Below are 24,884 nucleotides of genomic sequence, written 5' to 3'. Positions count from 1 at the left end.
TATATCCCATTCATGTTCATGGCATAATCAAGGTATGTGGTAAACTCCAAACATCTGCGTAAAAGTCTCATGCAGGTGATAGCTTGGAATATGTAACAACAATTGGGGAGGCCAGCAGCAGGATGAGAGCAGGAAGAACATCCTTCCCCCATCCCCCAGCCTGGGCCTTTCTCATCTGTTCACTTGGCTCTTAGGCCTGACAGATGACAGTATAGACGTTTCATGTAAAAACTGTGGTTCAGTTAACATCCTGAGAGTCATCACACTGCAAGGTTCTGTTAAAGCTTCCATGGATTCTTTACTGTTCTTCTCTTTGTCCCTTTCCACCAGTGGGGAAGCCACTGCTGCTCTGTGGCACTCAGTGCCATTCCACAGAACCTGGGAAAGTCGCCAGCCTCAGACACACCAGTCTCAGAATAAGCAGTGAGAGCTGTCTGAGTCCCTGACATTCTACATCCTTGTGCCAATCCAGAATGCTACTGAAGTACCTCTCTGGGGGAAATCGCTGTTCTCCATCTCATTGGAATCACGTTCTTTTGTGAAATGTCTTCTTTTTTCTATTGTTTGCTAACCGTGTTGTATAATAAAATGAATGCAAGGAGGCACAGTGGACATAAATGCCCGTACATTAAAAACACATCTACTTGCCTCCCTTCTTACTCGTTTTGGTGTGGATAACACGCAACAACGAGGCTCATAACGTCCTACTTGTTCTAACTATTAAAAAACACTTTATAATTCATACTGCAGAATATTCTGGTAAAGCCTCTGGCAAGTGCATATAGTAAATCAATCCTGGCCTTGCAGAAGTTTTAATTTGCATGCCTGTGTCTCTGGAAACATTCTGGAGTCTTCTAAGAAAGCATTCCAGTGTCTGCCTCTATTAAGAGTCCATATGGCAAATGCCTCTGAGATAACAGAACTTTTCTTATTTAAAGCCAAACCTATCCCCTTTGTGCTTGGAATTCTCAGTAGGAGCCTAACAAAGTTTCTGGAAATTATAGGCGGGAATAAAGGCACAGCTGATGGCAAGAGAATGAGAGCATACTGAGATGCAGAAACCTCTATGGGCCAAGAAACGGAGTGTACATAATGCACATCTTGGAATGCGACTTCACTTCTTGTATTTTACAGTGGCAAATCAGAACGGAGAATATATATCTGATGATTGTTAGATTAGCTCATCAGATTAGCAGTCCAATTAAAAAATAAATGATCTCTGTTGATATATATATATATTTTTTTTTTCATTTAACTTTCCAACCATGGTTGCATTCAGAATGAAAGAGCTAGGACTTTTAACCACATTTGATGCATATTTTTCTTTTTGAATGGTGCGTCTTCAAATTTCATGAGCGTGCAAGCAAAACATTCAGGTGTGTGTTCACTAAGTCTAGTTCTAAATGTAAAAGCAAGCCAGCTACACCTCTGTTAAAAAAAATCAATGAAAACAAACAAACAAACAAACAACCCCCCTAAAGAAAACCCAACAATAACAGCAACAAAAACTAAAACTAAGTCACAACATAAACCTTGTTTCTGCAAAGCAAAATTACTACTTTGGCATCTTATTTAGGGCTTGGCACTAATGACAAAAGGAATAATAATAAAAGGAGGGTTCTTTCTAAGTATGTCTATTCCCCTAAAGGTTAGTAGTGTCCAATGATTCCCCAAGCATTTGCCAGCGTGTTGTCTATGCTACATGCCCAAGATGGTTATACCACAATTCATCCCTTAAAAAAAACCCATCAGTCTATATAGATAAGTGTTAGATGACTATAAAACCACGCAAGGAGAACTAGGTAGAGATGGCTGTGGTGTCAAATTCCCCTACCCTACCCACCACCACCTCTGATTGGTGGGCTAAAAGGTCTTGTGCAAATGAGCTACTGAGCTATCTCTGAAGGACAGACATTGGCCGAATGAATTGGCTGAGATAAGGATGGCATAAAAACAAGAATATGAAAAGGAATCAAGGTAGGAATAAGCCACCATTAACTCTGTACAGTGAATTCTGTGACCAGTGACAAACAGCAGCATGAGAGTAACCTTTAAGGTGTGAGTAAGCGTATGCCAGATTATGTGGGTTTCTGAATGTTTATTAAAATTTTTGGATTGATTTATTATAAGTTTAGGGTTTCCCAGACTTTACTCATTTCTCATATATATATATATATATATATATATATATATATATATATATATATATATATATATATAAAAGGATATCCTTTAATTTAATTCTTTGACTTCAATAAGTTCATATCCTTGGAACTCTATAGATCATTGTCAGTGTCATGGCTTCATTACTGGAAGTTTTTGATGACAAACTAAGGGGTGGGATGAGGTGGAATTGAGCTGTGTGGCCTGGCCATCAGGGGTACAAGCTGGAAGGTAAAAATAATCCTATTAGTTAGGCTATGATGTTGATTTGACTTCTTTTTGTTGGGTGACTTTGAGCCTCAAATTTCTCACCACAACTGTGGATCTTATCACAGTTAGGGCAACTGTTAAGTGGGATAAAACACATAAAATCATTATTCAAGAAATCAGTACAAAACTATAGGTACTACTGCCATCTATTAAATGTTAACCAACTGGAAATTTATACTATTTTTCTCTTTTCCTTAACAGTCTTACTGGAATACGTTTATGGGGAAATATTTAGAGCAAGTGTTATTCTTGAGTCATTTGCACAATGCTAAAAATGATCTGGTAACATATTTTGGTTGTTGTCTTCACTTAAAATTCCCTTACCATTGAAGATCAATGTTATTCAAACAAGCAATCTTTATGAGAAATAATTTATTCCAAGACATATAACCATGTAGCAGGATATTTCCTTGCCAACATGCACACACACACACACACACACACACACACACACACACACACACACACACACACCCATGCTTGCTTTGTGACAGTTTCTATTTCATTGTCAACTCCTTTTTGCAGCCCCATCTGACATTTCTCCTCTGGGGCTATACACCTTTTTTTTTTTTTTTTTTTTTTTTTGGCTGATTGCACAGCTTCCTACACAAAGTCCCACCAAGACTGGTTCTCATATTACTTACGTATATGAAAGGAATGTTTTACACTACTCTCCAAGCCCTCAAAGATTTTTCCATGAGCCAGATTCTAAAGAACTATCAGGGGGAAATGGATATTGTAGATAGACAGGCAGAATGAAAATTAATGATGGCTGATTTTAAAGGATAATATTAGGAGAATTGGGGGAAGAAAAATTGAAAGATGCATTCTTTAGGTTACCTACCAGCATACCACATGCTTACTTCATTTGTTTGTCTGTCATCATTATTTCCTTTATAAAATTACAAAGTCGAATGTGAAAGGAGGATTAAGTTATTTTCTTGGAGCCTGAGGAAGCAACGGGCTGGCTTCACGATTGATGGTTATGCTCTTGACAACTGCCTTACACAACAAGTCAAAGGAAAGTCAGGAAAGCTGTTTAAGAGTACATGTGAGTTATACATCGCAACGGATGGGACTAGAAAACCGTGTGAGTTTCCAGAAATTATTATCTCTATGCAGGTTCTCGACACTCTCAGAATAGATAATCCCAAATAGCAAAATTTACTGTCTTTGTTCGTAACCCCTTCAAATCTCTGTGCTCAAATACTTTCTAGTATTTTCTGCCAAGAGGGAAGTGATCTTATCAACTAATAATGTTGAAGTGATTGGGACTAAAATGAATTTACTTTTTCTAGGTTGTATTTAGGGCAGTATTTGAAATTACAGAATAAATCATGTCTCATAGGCTTTTAGAAGAATGATAGCAAAACAGAAATTCTGAGTACTTCCTTGTTGTTTTTACTTATCTTTGCATAAATCTAAAGAAAATATAAGGGTTACTTTCCTATATCATTTGCTACTTGACTTATGTAAAGATTAAATGAACTTTCCTCGTAGTTAAGATAAGAGTAGCAGTCACAGCAGCACACAGCCAAGTTGTCAGCCTGGCTGTTCTTCACTTTCTTTGTCCCAAATGTATCTTCCCTTCAAGTGTACTCCTTGGCAGTGATGAGAGTCCGAAAAACAGAAGAATAATGGAAACACTTTTTAACCTGGCCTTATTTGAAAAATGGAAGATCAAAAGGTTTTTTTTTTGCCTTATCTTGAAAGTATTAAAATATTAGACGAAATGTGTATAGCTGTTCTGCCTGCTTGTATATGTCTTTGTACCACATGCACACCCAGTCCTATGAGGGCCAGAAAAGGATGTGCCAAAGTTGAGGACTTGAGTTACAGACAGCTGTGAGCCTTGATCCTCCAAAAGAGTAGCACCCAGTGCTGTCACCAGATGGGTCATCCCCAGACCCAACTTTGTTCATCTTATAAGTGTTAGCTGACACTGAACACAAACATCATCCCATGAGAAGCACAACTAGTGCTTTACATGGAGTGGATTCTCCTGCTCCCTGCTCCATTCAGAATTTTTAAAAATTTGCTTTGGTAAATAGTTGTGGACCCACAAACCAATTGCTGAATGGCAACTGAAATGCCATAGATAAAGCAGAAGAAATGACATTTTATGTGCCTTACATATCTATTATGTATTTTGTAGTTAAATTTTATGGCATTCATAAACTTCTACTAGTATAACTACCTACCAGTAAAACCCCTGTAGAATACTGCATCCTTCACAATGGTCTGGAAGAATCACTAAGTGTGTATTTATTTTTCTAATTGGTGACTATATTTTTCTACCAACACCATGCAGTGTTTATCATTTACATAATTAATACTATTCAGCACCAAAAATGTATTTCACAGTTTTCAGGGAATGCAGACTTAGTATGCGATGGAGTATGGACTTTAGTACAAGACAGAGCCCCACCATCAGAACTGACAGATGAAGGAGAAACACATTCACTTGAATCCAGCCAAATCCAAATGTCTTGGCTTGTTTCTCCAAACTGTGCTGTGCCAGGATCTCAAGGTACCTTTACCTTGCTACAGTAAATATCTCGAACATAACCTATCACTTCTCACTCTGCCACCCACTGCCCCAAACTGTCATTCCCTTGCCCTGGATGACTGCAATGGTGTCTGGACTTATGCTCTTGGCTCTTTTACTTAATTCTCAAAATAGCAGTCAGAGTGACCTTGACATGGTGCAAATCAGATCAGAGCACCCTTCCACTCAACACATTTCCAAAGGTTTTCCATCTCTTTCTCTCAGAGCAATATCTTAAAGCCCTAACAGGGTTCTAAGTGCCCTGGCCTTTGGTTTTAGCTCTCCACTAACTCATCCCTTCCATAGTGTACACCCACACTCACCTGTACACCCTCCCCTTTGGAGACTTTCGGTTTGTCTTTTCCTTCTTTTGGAAGGAGTAGCATTTACCTTTTATTGATGGAGAGTTTGCATTGCTGTATTAGAATACGACTAATGGATACGGTGTTAGACATTGCATGGCTCTGATACTTTAAATGTATAAAGATCTCTCATTTCTATTCTTTTTCAAGATCTTTAGTGGCGCTCTATCTGAAAATCCAACACCCTCTTCTTGGTATATTTTCCCCTTAACATTTACTTCTGTCTATTTTGCTACATGCGTTCTTCCTCCTCATTGCTTATTTGCCCCACTAATAAGTGAACTGTATAAGACCAGAGAATGCTTTGTTTTCTTGCATTCCATTGTATTTTCCTTCACTGAAACACCCATAAGAATGCAGAACAGTTCTGTGCACAGTCGAAAATATAAAATTTGATAAATGTATGAGTAAGTTAATATTAACACTTTATAAAATAATCTATTATATTGGATTTGACGTTGGATTTACTGGAAGTATAGACAAGTGACAGAAGCACTCATTGCCTCTAAATGCCTTGGTTTTCCAGGTTCTGGGATATTCAAAATGACATGATGCGAAGTTCAGTATTGCAGATGCAACACGACAGCATAGATCTGGACATCGGCTTTGCTCTTGCTGAGAAGACATGGTTTTTATTTCTCTCTTTAAGCATTTGTCAGAAAAACAAATAATTTGAGATTGTGTCAGAAAGAAGTTCCTCAATAATAAAAGAAAGAAGCCACTTAACCCTGAAATTTCTTCACAATAACCGACTGACTTACACTATGAAACTACTGACTTGGCTGCAGCAAGCTAGAAGGTTTGGACCCACTACCACCCCACCTTAGTTGAGCTACATAAGAAGGGAGAAATCTAACTGGCAAGATCATCTTTTTCTTGTCAAGCTACATAGATTTTTACTGTAACCCAGAAAAATACATAAGCTCAAAAGATGTAAAATATGTAACCAACATATGATGTAACACGTGAATAAACTATAAAAAGCATATAAGTTAAAATTTCCCAACCAGTTGCTTAGTCTTCATGATAATATACTGATTCTGAAATAGATGACAGAACACTAGCGGTGACATGCTATAAATTTCATCTGATACTACTTCACCTAGCTGAAGGAATGTTAGCATTTGGAGTCTGAATTTGAATTTATTTTTCTGAGTGGCACCATTTTACTGGTTTGTTTTGTGAGCAGGTACCTCTGACACCATGAAGCCACGATGCCTATAGGGAAGGAAGCTGTAAATCTGCACTCTTAACCACATCAGTCCCCACCCTGCCCTGGCCCAGGAAAAAAATTAAAAGCTTGACATGCATCATCAAGCTATTTCCCATGATTCCCTGCAGGTTAACTACTACCTTCTGCAGCAGATGGGCAATCGTCAGTGTAATCGCAGGAACTGCTATCCTTCCTCTCATCCATGGGGTATGCTTTTGATACTCCTCAGGCCAGAAAATTGCTCTAGGTTCAAGTAGTGCCCTCTGTATCCTGCAGAAGTAGAGTAATTGAGGCTGTCAGACAGCCTTTCTTGTCCCATACCTTTCCTTTGTATTGGAAAATTGTTCTATTTTCATATAATTAATGCCCAAGAACAGAGCACAAGGGAATACCATGACAAGATCTTACAGGCTCACCAAAATGAAAATCATAACAATATGTATGATAAAGAACTAACAACAAATTTAAGGCTCTTGAGACAAATAGTGTCAATTTTCACCACTGGGCATCTTCTGGCTCAAATCAGGATTATTTTCATAAGCCAAAAATAAAAAAGAATTGACTTTTGATTTTTAGTTAAAATATACACAGTTTACAATCTTTTAGTGTTATTTTGTGTTGAAATATGTCTTTGGGATGTTTTTATCTACTTATGGCTAAAAATGTATGAAATGCAATACCATATATTAAGATAAATACCATATACTATGACAAATACTATCAGAGTGAAAGAACAGAATTAGAGTGAACCATACTTTAGTTTAAACTCAGCTTTAGCACTTACTGGTTACCCTATTTGTAGAATGTTTTAAAAATGATTCTCTTCATCTTCAGTAGATGGGTAAATTAAGAATTAAATATATAAAGCATATCCTGTACCTAATATATATTAAATGAAGAATACCTCTATTTATAATTATCATTGTGAAATTATATAAGCACTATAACTAAAACTAAAGCATTTAAAATGATGAATTTATAAAATAAAATAGAAGATGATATAAATTAAAGTGTTAACAGCAGTTTGATTACATGATCAATAAGTCTTCTTTAAATTTTCAATGTTTTTTGAATTTTAAAAAATAAGTTTAACTTAACTTCTAACAAAGTGGCTGTTTCATACTAAACGTTCCTTTAAATGCATTAATATGCCCAGTTATGAAAGATAATTCAAACCATGTATTTGATATCAAATTATAAGTGGATATGTCAGTTTTCCTTAATGTTTCTTTAAAAAACTTTTGATAATGAAAGAAAAATAGTTTTAACATATTAGAAAATATGTAACTAGAGTTAGTTCATGAATATACTAAAATGTTTGTAAACTTTTCTTTTTTGAAGGAAAAATTTGTTCTAGTTTTTTTTTTAATTTCTTTGTATGAACAAGTGCTGTTAGCCACAAAGAGTTTTCTTCAGCATCAGAAAGGATTTGTAGGTTTACTTATCACTTGATATGATTATGTGTTTGCCAGAGGGAGTGTTTGTTCTCACATGCGTGCAGAAGCACTAGAAGAAGCAGGGCATTTGATGCCCTGGGATTGAAGGTATAAGTGGTAATGTGGATGTTGGGAAATGAAACCAGCATCCTCTACAAGATCAAGAAGAGCCCTTAGCAGCTGAGTCTTCTCTCTAGCCTGCCACCACGCCCTATTTTTTTTTTATCACAGTGATTGAACAAATGTCCAGTTTAATTGAAAACTGCTAGTAAGAATTTTGTGTGAACCATTCTTCCAATTTCACTACGTCCCCCTGTCTTAGTAGCTTATCACCACCACATCACCTTGCCATCACTTTTCATCTTTACACTGACGACAATCATACAGCTGGAGAAACTTGAGCCAGGGTTTAAAGCCACTTCTTTTTATCATTTAGAAATCAGGCCTAATAAATTTTCGATGGAATAACTCTCCACTCTATTTATGTGTACTTTTAAATGGATGACGAGCCCAGGGACACATCCTGGCTGATTTCTGTTGGCATAGTTTGTAACTTTTCCCCAGTAATTTCTCTGCTTAAAAGCCTGGACACTGAGTTTTGTTTTTCTCTTGATGTAAAACTGAAGATCATCCTTGAGTTGAAATGAAAACAATACCCCCCCCTCCCAAAAAGATTGGGATACAAGGAAGAAAGGGAGAGAATGAGAGAAGAAAAAAGCAAGAAGAGATGAAACTTTTGCCTAGCCTGATTCCATTTTGATGATAGTCTCCAGACTCAGCATGAAGTCGAAGAGGAAATTTGGTAGGAAAGAAAAGAGAAGGATTCAATCATCCACATGGAGAAAAAAAAAAAGAGGAGCCAGCCTCCCTCAAGGGGCAGCCTCCACTCCTTTGTGAACAAGTTCCTGTAACAAGCAACACCCCACTCTCGAAAGTTTTCAGCAGATGATGTTTCAACTTATGCATGATGCTAAGGCGCCACCTCAGCATTCTCCCTGCAGTCCCCAGGAGGTGGCAGTTTTCTCATTAAACTCACAGAAGGGGGTCATGTTTTTCCTTCACCACCCTATTTATCACATCTTTCCTTGGGCAGGAAATCTCAGTGTCCCTAGTCACCTCGGAGTCTTTTCCAGAATGGAAAGAGCCTTGCTAATGTCCTCCATTGGACTTTTCTGATTTCATTCACGCTGTGACAGAGGGGCCCCAGGTTGTACTTTATCTGTCAGGAGGCACACCACAACATGCTCCAGTCATTAAGGTGGTCACTTACTTGCTCTCTCACTGATGAATATACAGAAAGGGGGTAGAGAGGAAAGTTGGCAGGGTCTGTGACAAATGATAGCAGAAACTGGGTGGGGGGAAAGAGCCAGTTCCACTGACTACTGGGGAGTCAGTGCTCCTATGTCAACACACAACCCACTGAGCAAGGTAATTTTACCATTTCATGATCTTCTGTAGTTGGCATCTGCTCTGGCACAGGAGACAGCATCTATTTTGGGGACCAGTTGTATATTCTCAGATTGCCATTTCCCCCTGCTTCACTCTCTGTTAAATATTCTGCAGTATATTATCACTTCATTTTGTTTCAGTTATTTCCTCTGACAGTGGTGCGGGGCACTCTGGACTCAGAGTCACTTCCTCTCTCAAACTCAATCTGTCTAAATGTCAAAAAGGGAAGAAGAAGAAAAAAAGTAGAACTCTTTAAAATCTCAGCAATCTGGCATTTCTGAGGAAATATTTGATAGGTGTTGCATTTCTGAAGCTCTATTTGTCAGGGGCGGGAGAAGAGGATAGGGGGACATTTGGGGTTGAAAAATGGTGTTATATTCATACGTAGTTCTTTCCGAGTTATTTTGTGCTAATACTAGACACAGACACTAAGCTAGAAAATGTGTTGATGTAAAGGTTTGTTTGCTTTATTTGTTTATTGGGGGTTGTTTTATTTGGGGTGACTCCCCCAACCTTTCTGCCCAGATCTGAGGTATCTGCTAATAAATTTGGGTAAGAGCTTGCTCTATTTTCTGATGGAATGTACAAAAAATGGCATTGCTTCTCTCTCACTCTCCCCTCCTTTCCCTTCTCCCCTCCCTTCTCTTTCTTCCCTTCTTTGTCATCTCTCCTTCTGACTTCTCTCTAGTTATCTCTCTTTCCTTCCTCCTTATGTCTCTCGTCATGTTAAAATATTGTCAAATCTGTTGACTTAAAAACAAATTTCAGAAAAGGCCTTATTGAAGGGTTGGAGACTTGCCTTTGGGGATAAATTGTGGCACTGGGTGTTTTCAGGCTATTTCAGACCATCCTAATTATAGGCTATCAGGAATAGAATTAGAGATGGCGTAAGTAGGTCAACAGGCTCCAGTGATGGCATATGGCTTTGTGGTGGGGTATCTGGGAATGATGGAGTACTTCACCTAACAGTTCTTCCATTCAGTAACACCCAGGATGCTCTTGTTTATCCAATAATGTTGAATAACTGACTCATGCTGCCCCCAAACAGAATGTGTTTGTGTTACCACAGATTCCATAGCTATCAGAAATCAGGGTGGTTGGTCAGAAAAAAAAAAAAGAGCCCATACAGTAATGAAATAAGCGTGAGTGGTGGAGAAGAAGGGCTGCAGGATAGGGAAAATGCTACTTGTTGCGAGCTCACAAAATCTGTCATGTACAAAAGTTAGGCATTTAATGTACTTACCAATCATGAAAACAACACAGCTCTGGGATGTGTCCACTCGCACAACCTAAAAGTGAAGAAATGAAGGCACAGTCAACAACTTCCCCAAGATTGCAACATCAATAAATTGCAGTGTCAAATGTTTTTCTCAAGTATTGGTTTATTACTAAAGCCTATGTTATGCTCTGTGCTTAGAACTAGGATCACAAATCTCTTTGTTCTTTCTTCGGTGACTTGCCTGTTTTCCAAGACTTGGAGCAGATTGTCAGTCTTCAAAATAACTGCCCACTCATCTGGCTAGAGTGCATGAAAGGCAGAATTAAAATGTATTCTGGATTAAGAAAAGCATAATTAATTTCACTGTCTGTATCTCATGGATAAATGCATGTTGGCAAAAAGGGGGTAGCATTCTAATATTCTAATATGTATTTCAGTTTGATTTACAATATGAAGACATTTTTATAATTTGTAGTTATTTTGCATTTAAAGACATTATGATCCCTAAAGTTGTCAGGTTTTTTTTTTCTATCTAGTAATAAAGAAAGAGAATAATATGAAGAACCCAGTCAAAATTTTACATTGTATCAGAATAAAACTCCAGGTCTAAAATATTAATTCGTATTTTCCTTCATATGTGATATATAAGTGTATATATATGCATATATACATCTATCTCTCTATCATCTATTTATGTATTATCTATTTATGTATTATCTATTTATGTATTATCTATCATCTATCATCTATCTATCTATCTATCTATCTATCTATCTATCTATCTATCATCTATCTATCTATCATCTATCTATCTATCTATCTATCTATCTATCTATCTATCTATCTATCATCTATATATTGCCAACAAAGTACCCAGATTCATTTGATTTCAATTCATAAACATCATCTTATGCATTTGTTTATGTGCTTGCGTACCTGTGTGTCAGGACAGAGATCGACATCGTGTGGGTGCCTCTATCACTCTACATCTTAGTTTTTGAGGCAGCATCTCTGATTGCATGGAGCTCACCAATTCTGCTAGACTCACTGCTGGCCAACAAGCTTCTAAGATCCTCCTGTCTTCACCTCCCCAGTGCTTGGACTACAGGTGCACATGGGCTGCAGCGAGCCTTTTATGTGGGTACTGTGGTCTGAATTCAGGCCCCCATGTGTCTGCAGCAAGTATTTGACTGGCTGACCCATCGTTTTAGTCCCTCAACCTGATTTTTCAGTAAAGTATCTTCATATATAGCTGTGCATCAATCAAATTCCCAGAATGAACAGTCCTTAAATTTGTCAGTTTTTATTAAGAACCCATGATTCCTTCTCTTATTTCTAATATGGGTTTATTTCCCAGGAGAACTACCAGCAATTCAGTCCTGTTGTTGGAAGTAGCTGATTAGTGAAGGCTTTCCAGACTCTTGCTTCTGTGCAAATCTATATCAATGCAACAGGTACAAGATTTTTACAGCCTCTCTTGGTCCTCCCATACACATTTTTCTGTTAGTAGAATGATCATATAGATCCTCTTTAACCACATTTTCAGAGTGTTATAGATGAGTGACGTAGAAATATTTCCTGATACTTCTATACCATACACTCTTTAACATAAACAGAATGAAAAAAAAAAAGACAAGATTTGAAGGAAGAAGACATAACCACTAGTGGACATCTTTAATGAAGCATGGCTATATGAGGAATGAGAAACCAATGGACTATCTTGTGTCACCTCTGAACACGCTTGAGGAGTAACTTCTAATATCATGCCAATCTGCTTTTCTCAATTCAAAGGAAACCAATACCTGGAGGAACAAAATGCCTCAGAGCTTCAGACAAAATAATTTCAAAAGATAAGCGACAGTTATAGACCACAATTACGTCTGTAAAGACTGAACAAGCAGAAAAAGGTGACTAAAGAAAGTTAGTGTGACAAGTTCTGCACCATCTCAGCAGATATTGAGTTTCAGCAATAGATATCCATTGGTTGCACACGTTTGTCTATATAATTTTACCCACAGCAAATATATACATAAATAAATAACACACACACACATATACACACACATACACACATATATATGAGCATCACACATGGAACATGTAAGTGCTAAAGTGATGGTTTTCAAGTGAATTGCTTTTACAGAATATGTATACTTATGTGTGGTTCTATGTAAAAAATTATGAGAAGAATATATTTTCCAAGTCACCAGTGGGAACAATAAATTTGTTTTATGCATCCATCACAAACAAAGGTCCTGAATTCTTTATTGTAATTCCATTCAGCAAAAACATTCTTGGCTAATACCTATATTTTCTATTTATTTATTTTTAATATTTTATTCATTTATTCATATTACATCTCAATTGTTATCCCATCCCTTGTATCCTTCCATTCCTCCCTCCCTCCTGCTTTCCCCCTACTTCCCTCCCCTATGACTGTGACTGAGGGAGACCTCCTCCCCCTGTATATGCTCATAGGGTATCAAGTCTCTTCTTAGTGACCTGTTATCTTTCCTCTGAGTGCCACCAGGCCTCCCCATCAAGGGGACATGGTCAAAAATGGGGCACCAGAGTTTGTATGAAAGTCAGACCCCACTCTCCACTCAACGGTGGAGAATGTCCTGTCCATCAGCTAGGTCTGGGTAGGGGTTCGAAGTTTACTGCCTATATTGTCCTTGGCTGGTGCCATAGTTTGAGAAGGACCACAGGACCCAGATCTGCCCATCATAATGCTCTTCTTGTAGGTTTCCAGGACCCTCTGGATCCTTCTATTTCCCCATTCTCCCATGCATCTCTCACTTAAAGTCCCAATAGGCTGTCCTCCCCTCTGACCCACTAGATAATTGTTTGTAAGACAGCAGAGTTCTTCATGCTGGGGATATATTTATCTTCTCAACCAGTGTACAGAGAAAACTCTAAAGGTGTGAAGCTCCACATATTGTCCTTATGCTTTTAGACTTATTATACAGAAAGAGACTGACATTGCCCATGAATTGCACATAAATAGCTATGGAAAAACTCATATTCACTCTACTCTCAGCTTAGATTCCTTCTCAGACTCGTTGATCATTTATCATTAGCTTTTTAGAGAGAAATGTACACCAGGTCTATTTTTTTTTTCAATCCTACATGACTCAGAACAAATATTTCACCTCTCAGGATACTTGAGTAAATCCCATAGGCAAAAGAATTTTTAAGTAAAAATAACTTAAGATTCTTTTCTTGTGAGGTTTATCACTTTGTTAAAAGAGTACACAAACTCTTTTTTTTTTTAAGATGACTCATCTTTATGTCTTTTCCTGTTTTCGGAAGTAAATGTGGCATGTATCTTATGTAAACAGCTCCAAGGAAGACATTTCTACTTTAGTCACTTAGCCTCCTATGTCTTTCCTAGGACATATTGACATTCTTTCCTCCTATTCACAGTCTAAGAATATATTATTGTCAACATAAATCAATAATTAATCTTTTTGGTGTGTAGTGTGTGTGTGTGTGTGTGTGTGTGTGTGTGTGTGTGTGTGCACAGATATGTGAAGACCAGAGGTCAAATGTTGGGTAACTTACCCAACTACTCTCAAATTTATCATTTAATACTGTCTCTAAATGAACCTAGGCCTGTCTCTAAATGAACCTAGGCCTTACCAATTTGGCAAGGCTAGTTAACCAATACTTTGGTGGCAGCCTCCTCTTTCCTGCATCCACATCTCAGATTATAGGCATTGTGGGAAGCCGCGCCCACATTCGCCATTACAAGATGGCGCTGACACCCTGTGTCCCATGCTGACAAACGACTAATCTGCGCATGTGCGAAGGGATTTTCCACTCGTTGTGCTCTGCCTCTCCCGTGGCATCATCTCGCCCGATGAGCAACAGCCAATCAGGGACTGACACATCCTAAGCGGAGGACAGTTTCCTACATAAGGGAGGGGTTTCTGCTGTTTGCTCTCTCTGTCTCCATTTTTCGTGTTGTAAGCTTATGCTCTTCCTCTCAAGAGGCAGTAAAGCTTTACTGCAGAAGGATCCTGTTTGTGTGTGCAGCGTCGTTCTTGCTGACGAGACGGTAACGCTAGCCACAAGGCATATGCATTCATACTTGACTTTTATACAAGTACTAGGGATTTGAACTCAGGTCCCCATGCTTATTCAAAAGCACTTTACTGACTGTCGTGATGTAAATGAGAGAAATGTCTCCTGTGGGCTCATCTATTGGAGGGATTGGCATCCAGTTGGTGGAGTTGACTGGGGGAGTTTATGGAAACTGTAGGAAGTGTAGCCATGAAGAAGGAAGTACAACACTGGGTGCAGGCCTTGAAGGTTTACAGCATTGCCCAACTTCCTGCTTTCTCTGTCTCTCTACCTCTCTCTGTCTCTTCCTCTCTATCTGTCTCTGTCCCATATATGGATAAAATATGATCATCCAGCTTCTTAACCCTATCATCTTCTGTCTTCCTTTCCCTGTCATTATGGGCTCTATTCTTCTGGAAGTATGAGTTAAAATAAAATTTCTTTCATAAGTTTCTTCAAATTATGCAGTTTTATCATAGCAACATACAAGTAATTAGTACATTGACTAGGTCATTTCTTCAGTATCTAATATTCAATTTTTGATGGTTTTATAGTATTTAAGAACTGTACCTGGGAGGAGGGAGGAATGGGAGGATACAAGTGATGGGATAAGAGTTGTAATCTCAATAAATTAATAAAATTAAAATAAAAAATTTAAAAAAAGAACTATACCAGGGACCTAGGCCAAGGAAGCAGATCAGTGCATTGCTCAGTCATTATCAGAGACACTCCCTCCTGTGACAGAAAAAAACAACAAACACAGAGACCCACAGTCAGATACTTTGCAGAGAGAGAAAGAGAGAGAGAGAGACACTTTGGAACCCTCAGCCCTAATAGGAGGTCTACATCAAATCCCTCCCCTTAGAGCTCAGGGAGTCCTGTAGAAGAGGAGGTAGAAGGAGCATAAGAGCCAGAGAGGGTGGAAGACACCAAGAAACCAAGGCCTTCTAAATCAAGCTGACCAACAACGCATGTGAACTCACAGAGACAGAAGCAGAATGCACAGGGCCCGCATGGGTCTTCACCAGCTGGGGTTCTAGAGCTGAAAGGAGAAGTGGACACATGCCCCCATCCCTAACTCAGAAGAGAGCTCCAACTGATAACCAGTCACAAAAGAAAATTCAGTTTCCTCCAATAGAGTCTCACCGGGGAACAAAGTACTCTTCAAGGTGCACTGCACGTGCAGCAGTCGATGGTAATGGAAAAGTGAACTCGAAAGTGTCATCAAGCATCATTAAAGACCCTCGCTTCACCATTCCAGGGCTCCCCTCCTGCACATTCTAAAAATATTATCTTATTATTTTTTATTTTTACTTTCTTTATACATTTTTTCCTTTCTGTTTTTTTATCCTAAAAGTCCTTAGTGTGTGTGTGTGTGTGTGTGTGTGTGTGTGTGTGTATGTGTGTGTGTGTATGTGTGTGTGTGTGTGTATAATATGTACATGTATATATATAATATGGCTTCCATGGTTCTTGTGTCTTTTCTTTCTTTATTTGTTTTGTCTTATTCCAATGTGTTAGTTTTTGTTTTGTCTTACATTTTATTATATTGTCATCCTATAGAAGCCTGTTTGTTTTCTAATGAGAGACAGAAAGTGGGTACATCCGGATGAGAGGTGAGGTGGGGAGAAGCTGGGGGGAGTATAGCGAGGGGAAGCTGTAATCATAATATATCATGTAAGTTAAAATGAAGTATTTTCAATAAAAGGAAAAAAAATATGTACCAGGGGCAGAACTGGTGCTTTGAGTTGAGTCATTGTTTGCCCAGATAAACCAGTGTTCTTTCTGAGCGTGACTTGAACATAACTTTCTAAGTGCTTCTTTGCTTCGACTGTCACAGTATTAGACATATGCATTGTCTCCCCACGACATCTGCTTTGTTGATTTAAAAAGAAAAACCCCATGAAGTTTTGTTAATTAGGTCAGAAACCTCTGGAAGGGCAGTTCAGGCAGTAATGGGGAGGATGAAGATACAGCTCTGTGACCGGGCACTTGGTTGGTACTTCAGAGCCGTCAGTGAGAAACCACACAAAAAGAAATGCTAAACCATCAAAGAAGCAATGAAGAAGCACAATTCTGCTGACACAGGAATAGATGGTCTTAATTTTTTTTTTCAGAAACTGTGCTTTTTGAGTTACAAGCAAGCCACTCCTATTTGCATCAGAATCTAATCTTCCTGTCCTACTTGCCTCATGTCCTAAAGACAGTCTCACGTCAAGTCCGGTTAGTTCTCTTTTAGGTGTTTACCATAACCCTGACCTATCAGGCCAACTGCTTGTCCATCTTACCTCTTGCATTGGAACTACTCTTTAGCTAAGCAAAACTAATAAAACCAAGCGCTCCCCTAGCCCATCCTATGGACGTGTCCTCTACCACTTCAGTTCACTTTCTCAGTGGTCAGACAAGGTGGGAGTTGTGTTCTTCAGTCATCAAATAGACTCATTCGAGTCCTAAACCGATGCAGTCTCTGTTCTATCATTTGTTTTCTAAGCATTGTCATTGTCATTTCTAAGCAAACTATGATGTTTGCAAGAGTAGGAAAGTTTCAGGTCTTCAAGCATACATTGAGATATCTAAGAGAGCAAAAATACTGCCCTATAGACCTGGCAACTTTAGTTCTATCTCCAGATCCCACAGGGGAAAGTCAGATCTAACTATCAAAAGTGGATATCTGTGCTCCATGTACATACTGTGAAATGTCTGTGTCCACACTCACACATTTACATACATAAAGTAAATAGTATACTATGTGTGTACACACACACACACACACACACACACACATCTTCACTAGTTTGCCACATCCTACCAAACGGATGTGCCCCACTGTGAAACACTGCTTTTAGCTTCATCATTGGAGCTCAGTAAGCAGTTATTAAGTGTAGGGTGCATGCTAGAAAAACTTCAAAATATAAAGAACAAAAAAGGACAACATTCCTGGGCCACACAGTCATGTTCGGTTGTCTGTGATCTCCACTTTGGTCAACCAATTAGTATCCTTTTTGTTTTCCACTCGTGTCATCATTCCTACTCTGAAGCATGCACTCTACACATTCGATGCACCCCCACTCTACAATTCTCTCATGAACTTCCATTTTCTGCTGTTCAGGCTGTATTCTATGTCCAAGGCTCATGTTAAGCAGAACTTCCACCATATGCTTCACTTCATTTTTGGGTAAAAGATTTGGACTCTTCTCGTATTTTTGTTTTATGTCTGCTTGTTTGACTTTGGTGGTGAGGTTGTAAGCTTTGTTAAATGGAGAGACTGACACGCCCTTTTTATTTCTCACGTGACACCAAGCTTGCAGTAATTACTGAGTTAATCATTCCATCTACCCATTAGCAGCAGACAGAGCAAGCAAAAGGGATTGGTTGCAATCCTGACACATAGCCTAGAATTCCAAGAACTATGTACATTGCTAAGCAGAGAGCCTTGTCCAATGTTAAGAACCACAGACTGTCACCGAACTAGCACTTCCCCCAATACAAGAAAATAAAATCTTTAACATATTAAAACATAAAAATCATAAAAGTAGCCTCTGTAGGATAGAGGGCATGTCTCCAACTGTAAAACTCCTGTCCTAGTCAAAGCTTATCGATACCACCTCCATGTGCAGATTAAAAATAGTCATGGATAGCTGTTGGAATGGATTCAGGCAAGGCATGAATTAAAGTTATGAATATTTAAGTTCCTTTATTTAATTAAAAAAAAAAAACTCTTGGAAACCCCAGCATAATACTGCTTTAAATCATGTAGACTTTGCTGGAAAACCCACTACTTAGACGTCTACTAAGATAAGGAACTTCATGTTAAAATTCAAGCTTGGCAAACACAGGATGGGCACCCACCACCATGCCTCAGCCACATGTAGTACTTGTTGGGGCCTCAAAGGACATAGCTAAATAAATTGTGTTCTGTGTCATTTAAAAGTTATGGCTTCAATGCTCCCTCCATAATGGCCCATATTCTGTGAAACATTGTAGGTGGATAGAAAGTATTTTGGTGTGTTGAATAATTCCCAATGGCAGAGGGGTCTCCCACACGTATTCCCACAAAACAAATCACAGATGTAGCAGAGGAACTGAGCAAGGTTTATAAATATGCAAATTGTAGGAAGCAACTAGTAATGACACTGTGAGGTAGACTGCCTTGATCGAGATATAATTATTTTTCTTTCACTCTCTCCTTAAACATATTGAAGCTTTTAAAGTGAGCGATTACTCATAGATGTTTTACGTAGCTGGCCAAGGATCAAAGTTTCCAGGTAGGTCATGAAGGATAGTTCTCAGATTTTCTGATAGTGCTATCAATTGAAATCACGGTTCTCAGTACAGAATCAGGCATCGTTCCGGTTCCCTGCCAGGGCTGTCTTTCATAGAACAGTAGAGACAAGAATCACATAGCGAAGCCGTAGGTTAAAGCAAGACCATGCTCACCTCCAGGAATCTTTGTGGAGGATATGAGAAGACCTGTAAGATAAGCCTTTTGGCAGGAGAGCGCTGATCGTCCTTGAGATTTCCTGTGCTCAGCAACGGCCAATACTTTGCACATTCACTTCGCTACTACAAAGGCTGCACACGCTGTAGTCCTATGGTGTGTGTGTGTGTGTGTGTGTGTGTGTGTGTGTGTGTGTTTTGTGTGCACACATGCATACACAGAGAACATTAAACACAAAACATTTTCTCTTTGGTTCTATATGGTCTAGAGTTATGAATCCAAGGAAATCTAAATGTGACGAGAAATAACAAGCCTTTTCATGGTTGAACCCTACCATTTTTTTTTTTTTTTTTTTTTTTTGCAGAAAAAAGACAATGTGCTTCTTTTTGTGTGGCTGCAAAGTAGCTGTAATGCTTGAGAAGACATCTCGGACACTTTGAAATAAATTCGCCTTCTTTTCTTCGGTGACCTTCCCACACTTTCTTGCGAGGATTTTGAAATGAGGAAGTTAACAGGCTCCGAGGTCCCACTGTTTCCCTTTGCTGTTTCCAGTAATAGCTCTCAGGGATACTTTGTCACCAAGATCCACAGAATTGAATGCGATTGCAGCAAAAGGTACTCTGAGTAGAAAATGAATTCCTTATGTTAAAAGGGAAAACCGCGTGGGTGCCTCAGGAATGGGGCTGTAGACAACGCTGAGCTTTTCTTTTAAATGACGAATGACAAAGGGATGGCTGAACTGACAGATGATTAGAAGATTGACGTAATTTTTGAAAATAATAAAGGTGAATTTTCCAATTTTTTATGGTTTTCATGTATTTTCTTTTTAATCTCCTGCTTATAATGGTTACCCAAAGCTTATATGAGCCATTTATTTTATGTGTTTTGTCAGCAAAAAATTCATAAAGCAATATGAACTGATATCAAGACTACCTCCACTGTGGATTTTTTTTCTTCTTTTTCCAGAAATATAAGTTTGGCTGGAGTCTTGGGAAGGAATAAAAAAAAAAAAAAAGCAGTGAGCTATTGAGCTATCCATGGATCTTCTGTCAAAATGGAAATGGAGATGCCATTTAGGATTTACATGCTTAGGGATCTGATTAGTCCAGAAAAGGCTTCTGGGAATCTGAACAATCACCTTTTATAGTGTAGCTCGTATTTCAGTTCATAGTATGTATCTGAGGCACTATGTTGTACTTTTCTGCCATTTCCAATTCTTTCAAAAAATTGAGAACAAATTCAGTAGTTGCATCTTATGCAATGGCTAAGTTAGAAATGTCGCCTGTAAATCACTAATTATATGTAGACAAACTGTCACTTAAAACTTTAATGACTTACAAGGCAAAAGAATATATATACTATTTATAAAAATGGTATACATATATTATGTATATGATAAAGTATACTATGTAATGATAAATGTACCTTTACAGTGTATGTGGGACCATATATATATATATGTATATATATCATAGAATTAATATTATTTTATACATAAGAGAATTTTGCCTGCATGTATATATGTATACCATGTGCATGCCTTATGTCCAAGGAGGTCAGAAAAGGGCATTGGTTCCCCCAGAACTGGAGGTATGAACGGTCATGAACCATTAAACGGATGCTGGGAATCAAATCCAGACTCCTTGGGAGAGCAACCAGTGCTCTTTAGTCTGAACTATCTCTTCAGGCCCAAACTTTACTTGCTATTCCTTTTATTCCAGTATTATTACCCTTTCTCTCCATGAATTCCATTGTTTGATTTATGCGTTAGGACTTGAAGTAATTTGTCCTTTTGTTCTTGACTTATTTCATTTAACATGGTGTCATTGAGGTTCAGCCATGGAGGCAAGAACCCCCTTCTTTTTGGAGACTGCATAATTCTCTGCTTTGCATCTATATCATTTATTTTCTACCTGTTGGATGCATAAATAAATATTCGGGTTGCTTCAGCTGTTTGGGGAAGGCAAATCAGAGTGCTTGCTATGAACCAGGTATACTTGGGTTTCTATTTTTAGTCCCTTGAGGTATATCATAGAAGTATTGGTAGCTAATGGGATAGTTCTATCTTATTTTGAGGATTGCCATCCTGTATTTCACATCATTTACACCTGTTCACATCCCCACTGATGGTGCAAATGATTACAGTTTCTCCACGTTCTCAACAACACCTGATGTCTCCGTTGCTTTTTTTCTTTTTTCTTTTTTAACCCCAACCAAAACCATTACAATAGGAATGAATTTCCTTTGTGGTTTTAATGTACACTTTCACAATGATTAGCAATGCTAGGGATCTTTTCATGTGCTTGTTGGACACACTTCTTTGCAGAAATGTCTCTTCGAATCCTTTACCCAAGTTTTAATCAATTCAGTTTCATATTGTTGAATTAGAGAAACTGGATAAGTTTTTCATTACACAGCACGCACTTCAATAGGTAATATTGGAAACTCTGGATCAGAATGACATAAATGTAAAGATCTATTATCAAACAACCAATGCCTAGGCAACATAGTGGGTGTTATCAGCCACTGGGAACATGGGATGGGAAGAAAACAATTTAAGTAGAAGAGACACGCAGAAACCACTGGGTTACTCATTGCAGCAAATTTTGCCAATTGTCATGTTATTTTTGATGAGCAGGTTACAAATTTAGGAAGTGACTGACTCATTTTTCCATTCCTGATGATTGTATTACAAAAAGCATTGCGTGCTCTCATGTATTTACCAGCAGCCAGCACCCAAACATAACAGGTCAACTTGATGAGTTTGCTCCAAAGCTGTCAAGCAGGGCTGACTTCTCAGTTGCTAGGTTGGGCTGTGCAGAAACAGTCTCGGGTTTTCTCCACAGAGTAGGTCACTGTGACCTCAAGTGTTCTGGCTCCACCTCTGAAATCCCTCCTCTAGCTATGGAAGTTCTGCCAAATTCTCTTGACAATAAAACTTACAGCAGATTACTCTTTCGCTGCTGCTACTGGTGCTAGGTCCTACTCACCTCCATCTGGCCCTGACTTGTCCACCAACATGTTTCTTCTGCCCACCTGAGCATCCTTTCTTCACTACAGCACCCCCTGCAGCAGTACCTTTGCTTCCTGCCTGCCATCATCCATTCCGAGCACGTGGACCCAATCAGAGGACCTGTTGCAACAGGCACTGTTAGGAGCTTGGCTGTTTTCCAGGCACTGGTTGGAAGGCCTCCTTGCTGTTTCGGATTAAATGAGGCTTGAGGATGATGCCGATGAAATTGTTTAGAAAGCTGGATGTGGTGCCTCTGTAGTCAGTCTAGGTCCTACCGTCATTACAGGGTTTGGACTGACTTGCCTTTCAAGTCTGGGCGGATGCACATTTGCAGAGGTGCCCTAAGGAGTTTCTGCTTTAAACACATGCAGGGCAAATCCCTTTCTGAAGACTCCAAGTGGCTGTTTATTTTGCCAACACTGTGAAGGTTCTTCCCTAATACACAGACAGATTTTTTTTTTAACCACGTGGAAGCCATGCAAGTTTGCTTACACTTCTCTCATAGTCCTGAAATATTCTCTACCGTGCATTCCTTCCTTTTAATTTAACACCTAGATATCTTGAGCCTTCAGCAAGCACCAGGAATTGTGCTTATTTAAAACAGGAGGCAGATAACCGAGATGTACACACTGGGTTCTTCGGAGTCATACACACTTTGATGGCAAGCAAGCCTCGCAACTCACTAATGAAACCCAGGGCAATGAGCCTCATTAGCAATCACTTCATTTGTAAACTAGTGAGAGTCATAGTACAGTTCCTAACACAGCACAACACAGCTAGAGATATCTGATGTAGATATATGCAAATTGCTTTACACAACGCCTAAGACATAGTAAAACTTCAATAAACATTTCAAATCATAAAATTTCTGGTATTCCAAAATTGGGAGATGGGGTGTAATACTTTCAGCTAAAACTAATGCATCTGCTGGAATGAAGATAAGCATGTAATCAATTACGAGAGACAATATAAGGACTATAAGGAATTTACTGAGCTAAGAGCTTTGAGGGGGAGCTCATTAATTCTGCTCTGGGAAGGAGACTTTCAAAGCTTTTGTGGCCAGCATCCCAAAGAAGATTTTATTTAGGCTAGGACTTAGCAAGCAAAAAGATTTTGATCAATTTTTTAATGTTAGAAAAGGTTTTCATACTTAATGTAGGTCTCAAAGCATCCCTAGTCGTAGCGAATCTTTTTTCCCGTTCCAAATCCAAATTTTATCAATCTTCTCTCTGCATGCTCAAATGTCAAATATTCCTTAATTTTCCACTGATGAATGAATAAATTAAATATTACTTGAAACTCTACTTGTATGCTAAAGCCTGAAAATAAAATTTCTTTTATAGAAATGTATCTTGGCCTGAGAACTGCTGTAATAGAATCTAACGTGTATTAACATGAGGCTGCCAGTCATTCTCCGAGATGACTATGAAAAACATTTCCATTTTTGATTCAATTAAAACTAGAGGAGCTAGAAGAAAAAAAAAAAAAGAAGAAGAAAACCATATGGCTTTTTTCTTTTTTCTTTCTTTCTTTTTTTTTTTTAAGCAGCCTACATTTTCACAGCATAAATACCCAACTGATTCAGAAACAATAATATGCTAGTGGAGTTTGGATACAATCTGCTGATATAACATAAAGGTCTTAGAACAATAAACATGACCCATAATACTGGGAACTGATGGCATCAGGATAATTAGATCCATCAGTGCATTTAGTAACGACCCAAACGTAAGAAAACCACAGTCCTGCAAGCCAGAGGCTTGTCCACTTTTGCTAAATAGCTCCTACTAGATATTATTCAGTGATAATGAAAATAATCAGTAAGGTTTATTGCGTAAATAACCAGGGCAAATTATACCTATAATAGTCCCAGAAAAACAAATCCCAGAAGGCAGCGCACAACACACTCCTGACTTCTGTTCTGAACAAAACCCTACCCAGTTCTTAGTACTGAGAAATTAACTACGAGCTACAGTAGAGGTGGGGCAGCTATTCAGGTGTGAAAGATGAAAATGTACCACATGCGTCTTATCAAACAGGTCTGGGAATCCTTCCTGTCTAACGTTTAGCATCAAAATGGATAGTGTGAAAGGAAAATAAAAAAGGAGCTGCAGAATCTAAAGGAGCCATGTGTGTGTGTGTGTGTGTGTGTGTGTGTGTTTGCATGTATGTATGTGTGTGTGTATGTGTGTGTGTTTGCATGTATGTATGTGTGTGTGTGTGTGTATGTATGTCTGTGTCTGTGTGTGTGTGTGTTACAATATTGATATACTTGCACTGAACAGTAGCAATAAATAGGTTGAAATAGGTGAAATCTTAAGTGGGTCAAATTAGCTATTCACTGGGTAATTGTGATCCATTGGCACAGTTTGTTGGTGTGTTACCTATAGTACTTAAAATAATTTGAATGTTTTGGCACAAGCGCTGGCCTGAAATCACTATACACCCCATAGTAGCCCTGATCTTGTGATCTTCCAGATTCATCTTCTTGAATACCAGGATTCTAGGCATGTGCCCCTATGACCAGGTTAAAATGATCTTAGTCGATTGTAAAACTTCACACGAACAACACTTTGCTTCCTAGGACAGTTTATGTACAGCTGTTTGCTATACTTTTTAATCTTACTTCTTCCACATGAGCAGTCACAGGTCCTATCATTTGTGGTCTACTTCTAATATCAGATGTTGCACCTCTTTGCTCCAGATAT

Source organism: Acomys minous, assembly GCF_964271855.1.
Source record: "Acomys minous genome assembly, chromosome: 12".
Classification (NCBI taxonomy): domain Eukaryota; kingdom Metazoa; phylum Chordata; class Mammalia; order Rodentia; family Muridae; genus Acomys; species Acomys minous.
This window is presented reverse-complemented; position numbering follows the sequence as displayed.